Source organism: Protopterus annectens, chromosome 6.part1 (genome assembly GCF_019279795.1).
Source record: "Protopterus annectens isolate FY-2018-M chromosome 6.part1, PAN1.0, whole genome shotgun sequence".
Taxonomy (NCBI): Eukaryota; Metazoa; Chordata; order Ceratodontiformes; family Protopteridae; genus Protopterus; species Protopterus annectens.
The window spans coordinates 454,246,619-454,263,329 of record NC_056738.1 but is presented as its reverse complement, the minus strand read 5'-3'; the positions used below and the strand labels follow the sequence as shown (position 1 = coordinate 454,263,329).

The 16,711-nt window shown below is 37.8% G+C and overlaps 1 protein-coding gene across 1 annotated transcript in view; it reads left to right on the top strand.

Moving 5' to 3' along the window:
* LOC122805622 (thioredoxin domain-containing protein 6-like) overlaps positions 1-16,711 on the top strand; it is a 563,041-nt gene that overhangs the window by 321,980 nt on the left and 224,350 nt on the right. The window lies entirely within an intron of this gene.

Sequence of the window (16,711 nt, the reverse complement as noted above, 5' to 3'; positions counted from 1 at the left end):
TATTTCTGCATTCTAGGTCCTAGTAAGTACACCGATCCTAAATGTATGCTTTACAGCAATGTTCTAGAAGGTATGACAACAATCACAAATCCAGTTGTAAAAGTTTGGACCTGGTATTCATAGACATAGCACAAAGAGGTGAACAAGCCTAGTGCTCACAAGATCTCATACTCTGCTGCTCTAGATTGCAGTTCATTGGCATGGACCGTGTTCTCTATTGCAGGTGGGGTAACACTATGACATTCTTCTTTTGTCTATTAACTTTACACAAGTCCACATTGTACACAATGTTGAGCAATGCAGTTCTCTGGCCAGTTCAGCCATGCCCCACTAACAGCCCAACAGCTGCTGTACTGTTATGTATTGCACACCAGTGCATTACAGTACAGTAAAGAATACCTATGTACAGTTCCTGTGATGTGTTGTTATGCAGAGCTGTGATATATAAAGAAATCAGTTATTAGGTTTGACTACTGCCATGCAATGGAGATTTTTTTTTTTGCTTTTGATAGCGCTGTATGCTAAGCAGCACATTAGCATGGAAGGGGGATCACTGCACTGACAAGTGTAGCACCATTGTGTAGTATGTGGTTACTATTTCTTAGGTTATCCCATTGGAACCAGACCGTACTTCAGTGATGTTGGCTTGTTGAATCTCACACAATTGGGAGGAGTAGTTTGTATATGTACTCCATGCATATAGCACAGTGTTCATACAATGAGTCTTGTCCTGTTGTATACATTTCTTTATGAATCATTCATGACTGGTACATAAGTACACTGCGTACCAGCCCTGCCTCACTGCACACAAATCACTATGAATAGCAGCACTAGATTAATAAATATCATATAGAAGGAGTTATGAAATACGAAAGCTGAATGGAAGTAAGATGCTTATCATGGAAATGTCATTTATAAAGAGCAAGACATATCTGAATAAAATCATAACTAATTAAAATAGATATTAACTTTGAAGTGTGCAACTGCATGTACACATGACTAAAGTGGACACTTTAAACAGCATTTTAGTTACTGATGTCCAACAGCTGCTCCATTCATTTGTTAAAGCTATCAAGTGGGATAGCAGCTACAGATAGCTATTGCAGGTGTCATGCCTGTAGGCTTAATAAATAACACAGAGGCACACAGGCTGTGGTATAGTTTCACTGAAGTACATGCTTAAACTAAGACCTTTCTAGAACAAATGTGCATCAGATGACATGCAAATCATCAGAGCTAGCTCGTTAGTTTTTAATTCCACACACACAATGTGCTATAATCTCCTTTTTAATTATTAATATGTACATGCATTATATATGAGGTTTATGAGGCAGCATGTATTGCATTGATCACTTGAACAATATTTCATGTTTTGATGCAAATAATGCTTTGCTGTTGTGACAAAACAAAACCAGAAAGAGGTAAACCTACATTACTTACACAAAACATAATATAATGCTATTGTACAATGGCATTATCTGATATAAAAAATGCATCACTTTTTAGATAACACAAATACATGCTTGCAGGGTTTCTTATTTCTTTTTTTTTTTCCTCCAGTTTTAGTGCTGTGGTGCTGTGATATGCAGTAACATGTAATGTGCAAATGTCTGGCCATGTACTTCATATATGCAGTGCAGTCTAAAGAACTGGAATGTATACAATTATATTTAAGCACCCTGTCTATAAAGTTTAATCATTCTATCTTCTCCTTGCGGCTTCTCCTTCTGGCAGCTAATGTACTTTCTGTAGGTCAGTTAGTTCCATGGTGGGTGGGAGATGAGCATTCCCTGGCTAGGGGAGAGCTCTGTGGTGCTTTCATTCCTGTCCAGGAAGTCCTATCAGCTCATCAATTCCCTCAGCAGTATTTGTCAGATGGTAGGGAGCATGTCAACTTGCTGGGTCCTAAGAGTGGCCTATCCCTAGGCTGTCTGCAGACTTGTCATAGCTCCCTGGCCAGGGGAAGAGATGTGCATGCTCCCATACATACCCACTATCTCCCACCTCAGCATGGAAGTCTCTGCCAAATGTATCATAAGTCAATATGGCCTCTATAGGCAGGTAATACACTTAACCACCTCTAGGTGTCACCAGTGCTGGCAGAGTAGCTTTGTCTCTCCCCCAGAGGATGAGCAAGCTGGCAATGGCTACACTTGGTAATCATCCCCCAACCAGTCCCACAGATTCCCCTGCCACTGCTCAAACATGGTTCATCTGGGTTGTAATCAGGACTTCATCCCTGAATGCCATAGGGTTGGGTGTAATGTATGCTGTTGTTAGTTTCTTTTTTTCTCATTTGTGTTTATTGACCTTGTGTCTGGTGATTAGGTATGAAGTACTGTACAAGCATCTTCTGGCGCATATGATGTTTGTACAGTATGTTTATAGCACTCAGCTGCTGGATACCTCTCAACTGTCCAGATTTTCACAGAATGAACAGATTTTTGCCTCATACATTTGGTCTGTTCTTCATAAAATCTGTGGATTTCTGGCAAATCACTGAGGACTGAAGTCACTAAATAATGACATACAGTTGAGGTTCAGACTTTGTATCTTTCAGAAAATGCATACTAATAGAAAAACTGTTATTCTAGAAACTTTCTATGTTTATAAGAGCAATATTTAAAATCTGTCCCTATTTCTGAGTCTTTATACCTGCATTATTTTAGCCTTTGTCCAGATTTCTTGTGGTAAGAGGTTGAGAGGTATGAGCTGTTGTCAGTGCTTTCCTTTTATGATTTTAGTGAGAGTATACTTTAATAATTAGGTCAGTTCAATTAATACTTAATCTTTATCTTTTTTCTTCCTTTCTTCTCTACCTTTTCAAAGTTGGGCATCATCTGCCACCTGTTTCTCTGATTGTTTACCTTCTCTACTGGTCCCTCTTTTGCCTTCTTCGGTCTCAACAAGTCTCAGTTCACTGGTGCAGCATCATAATGCTTTTGGGGAGTATGCTCTAATCCCCACCACCCTTCAGCAGTCTTGTGTGCTCTGCAGTGGCTGCCTTTGGGAGATGCATGTGTGCTTTTCCATATGTACAATCTGCTGATCAATAGGTATACCTCCTACAGCATGGAGCTCCTGAGGCTCTTAATACTTCTATTACAGTGAGCCTAGATAACCCCCATACCCAGGATGGTCAAGCCATCATCGGCTGGTCACTCTTGACTTGCCCTGCCTGGTCCCAACAAGTCCTGTACTGCTAATCGAACATGGGTCATCTGGACCATAATTAGGGCATTATCCCTCTGTGCCATAGAGATAGATAAATCAATACTTAATCATTTGAGGTGCTGGTAAAAGAGAAATGACACAAAACTGCACAATTCCAATAGACAGGCAAAGAACTGCAACTTCCAAAAAGGACAGCTCATTTTGGTAAAACATGAAGGCAGAACAAAGCTATATTTTATTAAAATCATTAAGGGTCTTATGATAACTGTAAAGAAAGTCCTAGAGTAACTGTAAGCAATGAAAGGGTATGAGCTAACAGACATTCTTCATCCCTAAAGCCTTACTCATAATGAGATTTTGATGGTATTGTGTTTTCACACACAGCAGAACATGACAATTTAACTAGGTTCATAGATTAGTACTAGGCTAACTGCCCTTGAGAGCCATTTTAAGCCTAGCTAATTATCCCTTGTGAGGCTCAAACCCTGCACCTTGTGTTTGTAAGGCAAACATCTTAACCATTAGGCCACATTTTTTTTTTCACCTGAAAATTACTTTTAACAGAAACAGATTTTCCCAGATAGTTACAAAGGACTATAAAGAAACTTACTTATCTAAAACATTGCATTTGCTGGGTGCAACAAAATGCTTTTCTGTTATAGGATGTTTGACATATGAGATACAATACAATTGCAGTTAAATCTAATCAGGCAATATACTGTTAATTGTGAAGATTTTCACAAAATTTAACATGTGGGCTAATACTTCTACAAAAAAAATCTGTATTGCCTTACTGCAAACAAAATGTTAGTTTTGCACATTTGTAAGGGTGGTGGTATGATTTCCTGAAGTCAGGTGGCTTAAATAGTCACAGTAAGATGCAATATTGTTGCATTTGGCAAACAAACCCTGCACCCAGCTTATCATACAGGAAGCACCCCATTCCAAAATGAAGATGTTGTAAGAAATCTTTGAGGAGGGTAGATAACTCCCTCTTCACTGATTATCATGTTGTAACAGTGGTCAGGAAATCCTTCTGTCTGCCACAGCTGGTTGTAAAGGGTATCTCCTCTAAATCCAAAAAGTCCCCCCCCCTCCATATTTTGCAGTGATCAGGCCAATCATCAAATTCAATCTCCCCTTTAGGATGTATCTATTGAGCAGTTAGAGAGACCTAATGACTTCCTGAAAAAAATGATCATGGGCTTAAAGGACCTGAGCTACCAGCAGAGAGGCTGGAGGCCATGTTCCTGTATTCAGTGTGCTGTAGATATTTTTGGGGAGATCTGTGCTTTGCTTCCCATGCTATTAGGAATCTGGTAGTCCAATATCTCATTTTTCTCCACAAATCAAACAGTCTAGAGGTCCAAAGATCTGAACCGGCTTTAGCAAATAAACAACACACAGAGGAGAGACAGATGTAACATACAATGCTTCCACTTCAATTGATTAAACTTCCTCTCCAGATCAAACTATGTGACACACTGTCTTCATTTAAGGAGGAATACACACTGTCTTCATTTAAGGAGGAATTAGACAACTGATATGACCAGCCTATAATTGCTTGATAAAGGAGGTAAAGCCTAAGAATGGGTATTGGCAAGGTGTAAATGGACACATGGTTCATTTGCCTTGTAGATTCTATGACTCTAAGATGTGCTAGTTTTAACTCTGGCCACTAAATTCACTGGGTTGAGCTTCAGTGGTGTGAAGGTGTAGCCAACCTTTAAACTAAAGATCATCTCATTTCTCAGCTCCAAAATATGGATAGTGTAAATGAGGATTTTTGCCTAGCGATTAATTACATTGATTTAAACTCTTGACTGGTATAGAAAGAAATAAAATGATGAGTGGGAAGGTCACACAGAAAAAACAATCAGTAAAAACTAAATGAAAACTCCAGCCGAGCTGGAAATTCCAATGAGTGACCTCACAAACCTCTTGAATCAGAGGCACATGGGATATATGCAAATGACCCTTATGAACACCAGGTGTTGCAGCTAAATGGCGATTCTGAATGCACATGACTTGTTTTGTCATTTTAATGGACAATTTCAGGCCAATAAAGCCAAACCCCACTAGCTGTGGATATGCATATTTCCGCCTTGTTATGACCTCATCAGCACAGCACAAGCAGAGTGTCTGACTAATCATAAGAAACACAGGGCTGTTATACCCAGCTGATGTCCATTGTCATTAGGTTGACTGCAAAATATCCCAAATAACAAACTAAAGCAATGCGTGAGAAGGTCACACAGAAAAAACAATCAGTAAAAACTAAATGATAACTCCAGCCAAGATGGAACTTCCAAAGAGTGGCCTCTCAAACCTCTTGAATCAAAGGCACATGGGATATATGCAAGTGACCCTTATGAACTCCAGGTGTTTCAGCTGACTGGCAATTCTGAATGTCAATGACTTGTTTTGTTGTTTTAATGGACAATTTCAGGCCAATAAAGCCAAACCCCACTAGCTGTGGATATGTATATTTCGGCCTTGTTATGACCTCATCAGCACAGCACAAGCAGAGTATTTGGCTAAGCATAAGAAACACAGGGCTGTTATACCCAGCTGACATCCATTGTCATCAGAGTGACTGCAAAATATCCCAAATAATAAACTAAAACAATGAGTGAGAAGGTCACACAGAAAAACCAATCAGTAAATACTAATCACACATTGGTGATTCCATGTAGCTGGTGCAATCTTTATAAAGGTGCTTTTCCCTTTGGCAGATCTGAAACATGGTTTTACTTGTGTCAGAAAGTTATCATAGTTACCTGTTAAGGAGAAGCCATGTTGTCAGAAGCCTTGGTATGCTTTTGGTGGGAGTGTTGCTCCCTAGGGATGCCTCCAAGTGTTTCAGAAGGATTATCCCAGTGATGCCTTTTGGTGACTAATATTACCTGTTCATATTTACACTAGTAATTCCAAAACCATGCTACATACAATATATTTAAAGGTTTTACATTAACCTTTATGTGATGGGCATCAGAACTCCATTGATACATGACCTCTGTTTATTGCAATTAAAAAGATATTAAATGTTATTTATATACTATTTAGTTATATTGTCAGCAACACAAACAGAATTCCTTAGTCTCATATAAAGATTCAAAAATGGAAGAACAAAATACAGATCACACCGGTGTACAGCTTGAGTGGTTACTTGCATGTGTTTTCAAAGTCACTTACCAATTATTGCAAAATTATTGTTTACTGTGTTATTGTGGCGTATAAATTCCAGTTTTATATTTAGAATCTAATGAATATGACCATTGTAAAGATTACTCTGCTTTGAACAGCTTACAATTTATACTTAATTAGAAACATTTATAGTTCTAGAGATATTAACATCTCTTTGAACTGTAAGTCTAAAACTTTTTTTTTGTCAAAAGGCTCAAGATGCAACCATTGGAAGTTAAAACTACAAACTTCCAGAACTCAAGTGAAGGGAATTAATTAATGTGATTAAATAATAAGCTAATAACAAGAAGAACACATCTATTCTGACTAGGCAGCCAAGGATTTTTTATTAGGACGTCACAATGATATATATACAGCTTGGGTGAAAAACAAGTCAAACTATTCTGTATTCAGGTGTTTATATCATTTGTGTATTATATAATGACATATTTACAGAGTAATACATCCCCTGGCTAGGACCGGGAAAGTACATGATGATAGAAGGTGTACCATAGTTTGTGATGGACTGGTAATCTATTGCTTGTAATCTGTGTATGTGGACTAAAGGTGAAGAAGAGTTCAGGGTTAGACAAAGGTACTTTTCTGCTCTGTCACATTGAAATTGTGTTGTCCTTAGTGATATAGGGGATGGGCCTGAAAGTTTTTCTGCAGCAGTAAATAGCATTATTCCAAATTTACTGTGGTTGTTTGTTACCTTATTATTCTGAATCCGGTTGAGGTACAACTTTATAGTCAGCTATGATCTGAGGTCAAGGAAATTAGTGGCACAGAATTCCTGTACACCTTAGGAATAAAATCTCAGTATTGAATTACACTGGTGCCTGAGTTAAGCTTGAAGATAGCTTGCTCAATTTTGCATGTCCTCTTAAGGAAAAATTGTCAGGTAAGTTACACTAGAACATGACATAAGAATAAATCAAATGTTTGCATGACGTGCAGTGACTAATGTCTCCACTGTATTGTAATATGATTTATTTTTATCACTGTCCCACTTAAACATAGCTTCATTAATAAGCCTTTACCAGTACTAACTGTACAGCTGTAGAATAGAACTTCTGCGTTACTAGATACATTTTAGTGGATCATAGGATGCGATGGTTATGAGTATATATTTGGATATCTGAATGTAGGGTGTCCATTTTATGGTTTATCATTTTTGCTGTACATTTCTCTACATTTTCACATTTAATTATCAGCCCTCTTCATGAAAGCATGCACAGGACATTTGCAGTTCTCTTCAGAATGTCACTTTTGTACAAAATATGTGAATTTTGTTATGCTTGCCAGAATCTGAAAAATTATATTGTGTCATGGTCATAATGTACTACATTATAGAGAAATTACAGAGTTTAATTTGTTGGAAAACTACTAAAAGTTCCTAAGACTGAGACTTTGCAGAAAATATAAAGTGATTAATTTCATTGTATCTGCAATCACATCTTCACAATGCTGATTTTTATGACTGCACCTTATAAGGAGAGGTATGGCTGAGCTTTTTGATAAATGGAAATTTTGGACTTTTTTTTTTCAAATCACTTTTAGAATACAAAACACATTTTTTGGTTTAACTTCAAAACTGACAGTAGTTATGGTCATGAGGTGTGCTCTGAAAAAGTAGAAAATTGTAGATTAAAGTATGAGCAATATAAAAACAAATTGACCTTGTCTATGTCACACATATGTATGTATGTATGTATATATATATATATATATATATATATATATATATATATATATATATATATATATATACATATATATATATGCACACACACATGCATACATAAATATACACAGAAAGAGAGAGAGACAGAACAGAAGAGCACTGCAAAATATATTTTTTCATTCCTGCTTCTTGCCTAAAGGGAATGTTATAAAGGGAGTGCAATTACATTTGGCACATCTTTCTTTTTGTTTATGCGGCTGTTCATACATTTCTAGGTCATCAGATTACAACTCTGTAAGAGAAGCAAGAAGAAATACCAGGTTCATCAGTGTTTTAAAAAAAGTTGTTATACCAGTGGCTGAGTAGCCACTGGATGATGATAGAAGTCTCTGGTTACAAAAGAAACGAGATGTGACTCATTCATTGTTGTTTGACTTAGGACATCATTACGTGGTGGTGCTATCATGGTGCAGACAATGATTCATTATTATTTTATTTTTGTTTTTGCAGTCATGCAACTGTTGAGTTGGAATGTGTGTGAGTGTGTGTGTGTCTCTCTCTCTCTCTCGATATAAATGTATGGAAATAAAACCTTCCATTGAAATGAGAGTTAGTTGATCCTGTAATGATCAAAACCTAATTGCTGAAAACCAAAATATAGGTCTGCAAAGGATCAAAACACGTTTTTTTGCAGGGGAACAAGCTCCTAAGCACCCCTATCATGTGGAGAGTCCCTGCTAATTATATATACAAACTCTGACTGCACTACAGTGGGGAAAAAGGCATATTCCCTGATCTCCCAGTATTGCGATCTTGTACTGGCAAAGCATAAAAATGTTGATCAACTGAACCGGCTCAACCAGAAGTTGATGACTTTCTATAATGTCAGGCTGAAAAGATCAAAGAATGTTACATCGAACCGAATGTGACTGATATTGTGTGGAATCATTGCACAGCAGAGATCAAGGTATGCTTCTTTCCTCCCTGTGTTTCAATCTTGGAGTATGTATATATAATTAGAGAGGGTTGTGGTGGGTGCAGCGGGGCTTGCCCACCTGAAAAAAAAACAGTGTTTTGTTTGTTTTTCTGTTCTGATGTTATGGCTCTATTAGCAGAATTTGTTTTTCGTTTTGTATTATCTATCCTTGATTGAAGAATGGAGCAGATGCTGAGGTTAATTTTTTATATAGCATAATAACTTCTATGTTTTACCACTGATGCTATTTGTTAGCTGAGCTTGTACATTCTTGGTTGGGAATGGCAGTTGGCACAGTCACGTTCAGCAGGAGAGATTGTAGAAGTCAGTTGGCATGAACAGGACCAGTGATCCAAGATAATGGGGTGATAAGCAGAGTGAAGTCTAGTGAAACAGAAAGCTGGATGTTGGGAGTCTGGTAGGAGTACAGTGGGATTAGTAGAACAGAGGAGCTAGGGTCCAGGAGCATCACTGGGAGAGGAGTGAAATAATGTAGGTGGCTGCTTGACTTAGTAGTTTTTAAAAGAAAGAGGGGGTCAGGGCACAGATCACTGATGACTTGGGAATTACAGGAACAAATTGGCAAACATTTAACAAGAAAGGGACACTGGGAAAGTAGGATTCTACAGAAAATGGTGGCAGGAAGTTAGAGGGGAAAGGGAGCCCCAGCAGTAGTACATGGAAACAGGAGGAGGATTGTGATGATGAGCTTTAGTGATGATATTGGGTGGTACTCCTGCAAAGGGAATTAGGGGAAAGGGAGCCCCAGAAGTAGTATATGGAAAGAGGAGGGGGATTGTGATGATGAGCTTTAGTGCTGATATTGGGTGGTACTCCTGCAAAGGGAATTAGACTGTGTGAAGAGGAGGAAAGCTAGGTGTGAGCAGAGACAGTAATAGAGCTGACCCTGAGTAGAAGAGGTCAGGCCCTACCAAGAGCAACAGTAAGCCCATGCTTATGTTTATGTGGGTATAGAGCTATATGGTGTGGCCAGAGGAATCAGTGAAGTTAGTGTACCAGAGGAACAGAAGTTACAGATGATTTGTAGAAAATGGGAAGCATGGTAGCTTTTTCAGAACCACTGGCAAACAGGATTAGAAAGCACCAGCTATGAGATTTTAATGAGTGGCTGAAAGGTGTCTGTGAAGAACAAACATTTACGGTGGTAGTGACTGGTGTACACACAAAGTGATCCATCATTTTATTCCAAGACCACTTATACCAAATTAGAATTTGACTGATGAAAAAGGAACTGGAAGAGTATATTATATATATTTTTCCTTTGGAATTAATTTAGTGTTTATTTATTTATATTTGTTGACCGGGAGTGTCCGACTGGACGTAGGTCCATTTTCAGTGGAGGCCCGGGGAGAAAAGCTTCACAGTTAAAATAAATAGACAGTAGTTGCATTGGATTACATAGCGATTAACAATTTACATAGCAATTACTTACAACATATTTACAGATGAAGAACATAGTACATCAGTAGACAACTAGAATCTTTATCTGTGAAGTACATAACAGACATTAACAAATGTTACAAGAAGAAGTTCCTGCTATAATCAAGGTAGTTAGTAGAGTGGAAAGAAAGGTAGTGGTTGGATGGGGAGGGTGATATTAGAGTGGGAGTTGCAAGGTCATAGCCAGCATGTTTTTAGGTGCGCTTTTAGTAAAGTTTTGAAGTGGGTGCATGATGGTATGGAGGTAATTGTGGGTGGAAGGGAGTTCCATAATTTGGCTATGGTGCAAGAGAATAGTGCTTCACCAGCAGAGTTATTGGCTTTAGTGATCTGCAAGCGATTTTTGTTGCTGGATCTTAGTGGTCTGGTGGTGCGATAGGGTTGGAGTAGATTCTGGAAGGATGGGACATTTAGTGGATGATTTACTAGTTTGTGGGCAAGTGAGAGTTGATACCATTGAAGGAGGTGAGGGAGTTCAAGCCAGCCCAGTTCAGCAAGTGAGAGACAGTGGTGACTATGGTAGGATGCCCCTGTGGCGAATTTGGCGATTTTGTTGTAGCAGGTCTCTAGCTTGTTTAATTTAATTTAATTGTTTAGTGTTAAGTGTTGAAAGAAAAATATTAATATGGGGAAAAGGCAAAGTTAGGAAATGAAGGTTAAAGAGAATGGTAGCATTAGAAAGATTGGCGATGAATGGAGAGAGTTGGAGGTAATACTCTGCTGTGCTTGGAGTCTTGATAATAAAATAACCTTATGCTGTACTTAAGGATCATAAGTGGCAATACATGCATAATGAGAACCTGTGGTGCAGGAGCTGGGGACCACAATATAATACTACCTGGATTGTTGGTAGTTCCAAAGGGCAGCAAAAGTAAGAACGGGAAAAGGGTGGCTGAGTACATCAAGAAGCCATTAGGTATACAGTCAAGGAGGTACTAGATGATGACAACATTTTTTGATGAAGCTGTTGACCTTAAATCTGAAAGGTATGATCAAATAACCCATGTGGCATGCTATAGCATATAGACCACTGTACACAGGAAAAGGGATGGTATGCAGACTGAGGAACATAAATAAACTATAAACAGAGGATACTATCCATAACTAATGGGACCACAGTCTTTCAGAAATTTAGTGGGGTGAAAAGAAGATGATAGAGCTGCTACTCAAAGCTAGATCTGAGCAGAAACTGAGAATGCTAACAAGGAAAACTACTTGCCTTCAGTAACATGGAAGCATTTCCAAAAAAAAGAGGTCAGGTAGCTGATAGGTAATAAAGTGAGTGATGCAGTGTGGCTCATAATCCCTGTGGCAGGGAAGGTGGGAATATCTGTCATATAAACGCCTGCTGTAAAGTACAGTAAAAGGTAATATAGATTGTAGGAAGAACTGAATGGAGGAAATGTGAGGATGAGTAACTTATGAAGATGCAGAGGAAGGCAGATTCAGTATTTCTGGGTTGGTCCGAGTATTGCAGTTAGCTCCTGTGCAGATGCCTCTACTCAGTCCTTGTCCCAGCGGTTCTTGCTCTCCCAAGCAGCTTTGAACCCCTACAATGACTTACACTGAACAATTGTTTTAGTCTACTGATTCCTGGTTCCAACCTCCCTCATCTCAAATAAATACTTGCTCAAGTGCATCCCAAACCAGTCTACAGTCTGTCTGCCATAATGTTCTGTTCTTCTCTGTGCTTTCCTTCAGCTCCATCTCTCGGTCTTCTCCCCAAACAATAAGGTGCATGAAAATCATGTAGACACACAGACACCTTCGGCTGCCTTTCATTAGATACACATTCCCAGATTTTAAGTTTCATTTTATAAGCCAGTTCCTCCATTCCTATTATCATGTTGGTGAGTTTCCATTGCAGACTTTCTACCACCCCAGTGCCATTCATTTGCATGCTTATCCACATGTGTAGCCTTTACCAGTGCCATCTATAATGGAAGGATGACATCAGCATGTCTAGAATCGGCTTGTAGCACTGGAATGCACATGTGTAGCCTTTACCAGTGCCATCTATAATGGAAGGATGACATCAGCATGTCTAGAATCGGCTTGTAGCACTGGAATGCACATGTGTAGCCTTTACCAGTGCCGTCTATAATGGAAGGATGACATCAGCATGTCTAGAATCGGCTTGTAGTACTGGAATGCCTAACATCCTATTGGACATTGCCACTTTCCTTTCATATTTCACAGCACAATTCATTTTAGATGATTTGCTTTGCCTCTCCAAAAGATGCAGTTTTGTACTTTATTTGCATTAAATCCCAGCTGCCCCTGTCTGCTCTTATTGACAAAGGCCTGCTTTGACATCGCTACCCCCCACATCTCTAACTACTGCACCCCTCCTACTACTGCTTCTTCATAAGGTGTCAATGCACAATGAATCAGAAACACCATTTTTGAACTTAACATGTGAAGAACATAGTTCTCCTAAAACCCAAACGCAAACTAGTAAGTGTATATATATATATATATATATATATATATATATATATTTTTTTTTTTTTTTTTTTTTTGGGAGGCAAATATTTGTGCACCCTTATCATCTGTAACCAACCCCACAACCCCAGAACTTGCAAATACTAACTCCATAGTCACATTACACTGGTAAAAGGAGAAATTCCCCATTAATTTGCATAGTGGTCTTGCACAGGCAGCCACCCCCCCTGTGCCAAAAACTTGTAGCTTTCCATATCTGATAACAGGTGATTTTGACCAGTTGTGTTCAGGTGGCTGGAACCTGATAAGTGATCCATGATCACCTGCAGTGTAACCCTTTATATTGCTGGCACTTATGCTGGTCTTGCTGTCCAAACCAGTGTGATATCTGATGTAAGTATGTAAAACAAAACTTTTCTCAACAGTAAATATTTCAGAACTCCTCTCTTTACTGACGTCCTTGTGACAGATCCCTTACTGAAAAATACTGCTTTTAATCAGACTGCCATTTTCCTGTACAGGCCACCATATTGATCTCCACCCCATAACTTTTAATTTTCCCACCAAACTCCTCTGAGATTTAATGTTAATGGCTTTGCTCCACTCTCAAGTGAGTTTTTTTATATGAATGTCTCAGATTATGACTTAATTATGATCAGTCAGAGACACAGTCATAACCCTGTTTTGCTCCTTTGACAGCTGTTGTAATTGGATCTTCATACTGCAACACACACAGCAGCTACCACAGAACCTCATTAGGAGCTTTTGGACAGCATTAAAGGCTGTTATATTCTTCACACTGCCACACACATGCACACGTACAAAATAACTTTTAAATCTGTTTATTGATAAGAATGGTACTGTTTCCATTGACTGACAATATGGTAGTGCTAAGTAGTAAAACATTATCTGTCTCTGTAAATTGTAGGATTTTGGGTGTTAAGGTACCAAATAACTTTCTCACATGACAGTTCAGCAGAGAATAACAATCCCCGCTATTGCAATGAGAAATATGTATGTGGGAGACTAGTAAATCAAGATACTGTCTCCTCGAGCTGCAGGAATCATAATATTTTAAACCTTTTTTTTTTTCATTAAAAGCAACATTATTGTAGCAATTATAAAACTGCCACTGACCAATTATAGATATACACTACATCATTAATTTTGCTAAATATGGTTGCCTGACTGCTTGTTTATAACATTCCATATTAGACATGAGTTCTGAATTCCATGATAACTTTCTACTCAGAACAAATGTTATCTTTTTCTAATACTTTCCTAACCTGTCAGCACTTACTAATATTATACAGGAAGCAAGCTAACAGAGACATTCTGAAGGACACTTGAGATTTCATTCTGCTATGAAAGCATATTACAAATGAAACATATGAGCTAACATTGTTCTGTTCTCTGTACTTTTCAACCTTCGCATGGGGCAGCCAAAAGCTCCAGCTACTACAAAAAGTTATGGCTGAGTTTCTGAACACAACTATTTGTTAATGTGTTCTCAAAATGGATTCAAGAAATTCACCTATAAACTTTACTGTCAAAGTGAATTTCGTAAGTCCATTTATCACATTAACAAATTGGTAATGATTGGTGATGCAATCCAGGCACCTAGATATGAACCTTTATTTTTATTGAAATATGTCCTGATGCACACATCACACTCACTATGGAACTACATCAGAAACCTCCTGACAGCTTTAAAAGCTGTAACATATTTCTTGCTACCAAACAAGGTTGAAAACAAACAAAAACACCAAGGCAACACAGTAAACACCGTTCCGAAGACAAAATGTCTTAGTAATGTGAAGAGCAACACAGGTGCAACTCGACTCGAACAGGCAGTAAATCACTATTTTATTATTTAAAATCTACTCGATAGTAGTACATAAAATCACGGTTAAGCGCTTTCATCTGACAGAGCAGACTTCATCAGAACAATAAAACACAAGTTTAAAACTCCATTATATAAACTTTTTGGCGCCAAAAAATACAAACCAATACCATTTAAAATTTAAAAAGACAGTGCTTAACTTAATGCTTTGCACTTCCCATACAACAACAACATTTCTCTGCATAAATAAAACCAACACAGTCCGCATGCAAAAAACATGTGGAATATCTTGAAACAACACAATAGTTAAAGTGCAATAAATACTTATTATAAATAATATCACATAAAAAGACTACCATCTCTGATACTACAGTAATGAAATAAAACATCTACTAGATAATTCCTTAAAACCATGTAAATCCTAAACCTGCATCCCAAAGAAATCATGTATTTAATACATATAATCTATATAATTGATATAATTGATGTGCAGAATGATATACAGAAAGATATACAAAAAAACTACTAATAAATTAAAACCATTATGGCAAAAAATGTAGCAAAAAATGTAAATATCTAGATGTTGCAAGGATACATAATACATGATGAATTATCTTTTGAAACGTTTTGTACTAATGCCATTAAGCTAATGTCAAAAATGGCTTGATGGTGATGTAGTCATTGATACCGGGTTTTCTAGTGGCGTCAGTCAACATCTGCCATTTACTTTCTCTCATCCCTAATAGAGCTTTCCAATTACCCCCACGAGGGGAAATATCCACTTGATCAATAATAGCAAACTTGAACTGGTGTATATCACCACTTTCTTTAATATGCCGATATAAAGCATTGTTATTGTCTTTGACCTTGATACAATAAAAATGATCATATATGCGTCGCTTAAACTGTCTCTCAGTTTTTCCTATATAAAAAGTGGTGCAAGCCGTGCATTTAGCCAAATAGACAATGTTCTTACTATTGCAATTCCCAGCTCTAAATCTAATGTAAGTCCTAGTCACATAATCTAGCTTACATCCTTCTACTTCACTGATAGCATGACATTGTTTGCATGATCCACACTTTCTAGTAAAGTTTGTTTTTTTTGTCCTTATATTGGTCTTAGTCATAACCTCCAACTGTCTCTTAATGTTCATGCCTGTTTTATTTATGAAACTAGGATGCTTACCTAGAATGGTTTTCACCTCCTCATCCACCATTAACAAATTCCAGTGACCTCTAATGATGTTTTTAATATAATGTGTATAAGGGGAATATACCAAAACACATACCCTATTGTTTCTTATCCCATCAAGCCCCGTTGAACTATTATTCACTTGAGTAAATTTTCTTCCCAATAATGGGGGGTATTTCTTGCCCCATTCTCTACTAACATAGTCTATCACATCTGTCAGTAATGTATTGGGATATCCTCTGCTAAGAAACATAGACTTAATATATTCAAGTTCTTTCTTCATAATGTCTATCGTGGAAGACATTCGGGCTGCCGTTATACATTGCCCTTTAAATACATTTTTTAAAACATGTCTAGGGTGGTCACTGGTAAATTCCAAATAATCATTGGAAAAGGTGTCCTTCCTGTAAATTTGTGATACAAATCCAAGTTCCGAGTGACTAATGTAGGTGTCCAAGTAAGCTATACCATACCCATTGACCTTGTGTGTGAATCTCAAAAATGCACTGGAATTGTTGATATGATCAATGAATTGATCAATCATATCAATGGGTCCATTCCATAACAAAAACATATCATCCAAATATCTCGTATAATATGAGACATATTGGTAATATTGACAACCAAATAGGTGTTCGTTCTCCCATTCCAGCATAACCAGGCTAGCGAAAATGGGAGCACAAGATGCTCCCATTGCTACTTCCCTGGTTTTTCTGAAGTATTCACCTTCGAAGTAAATGTAATTAT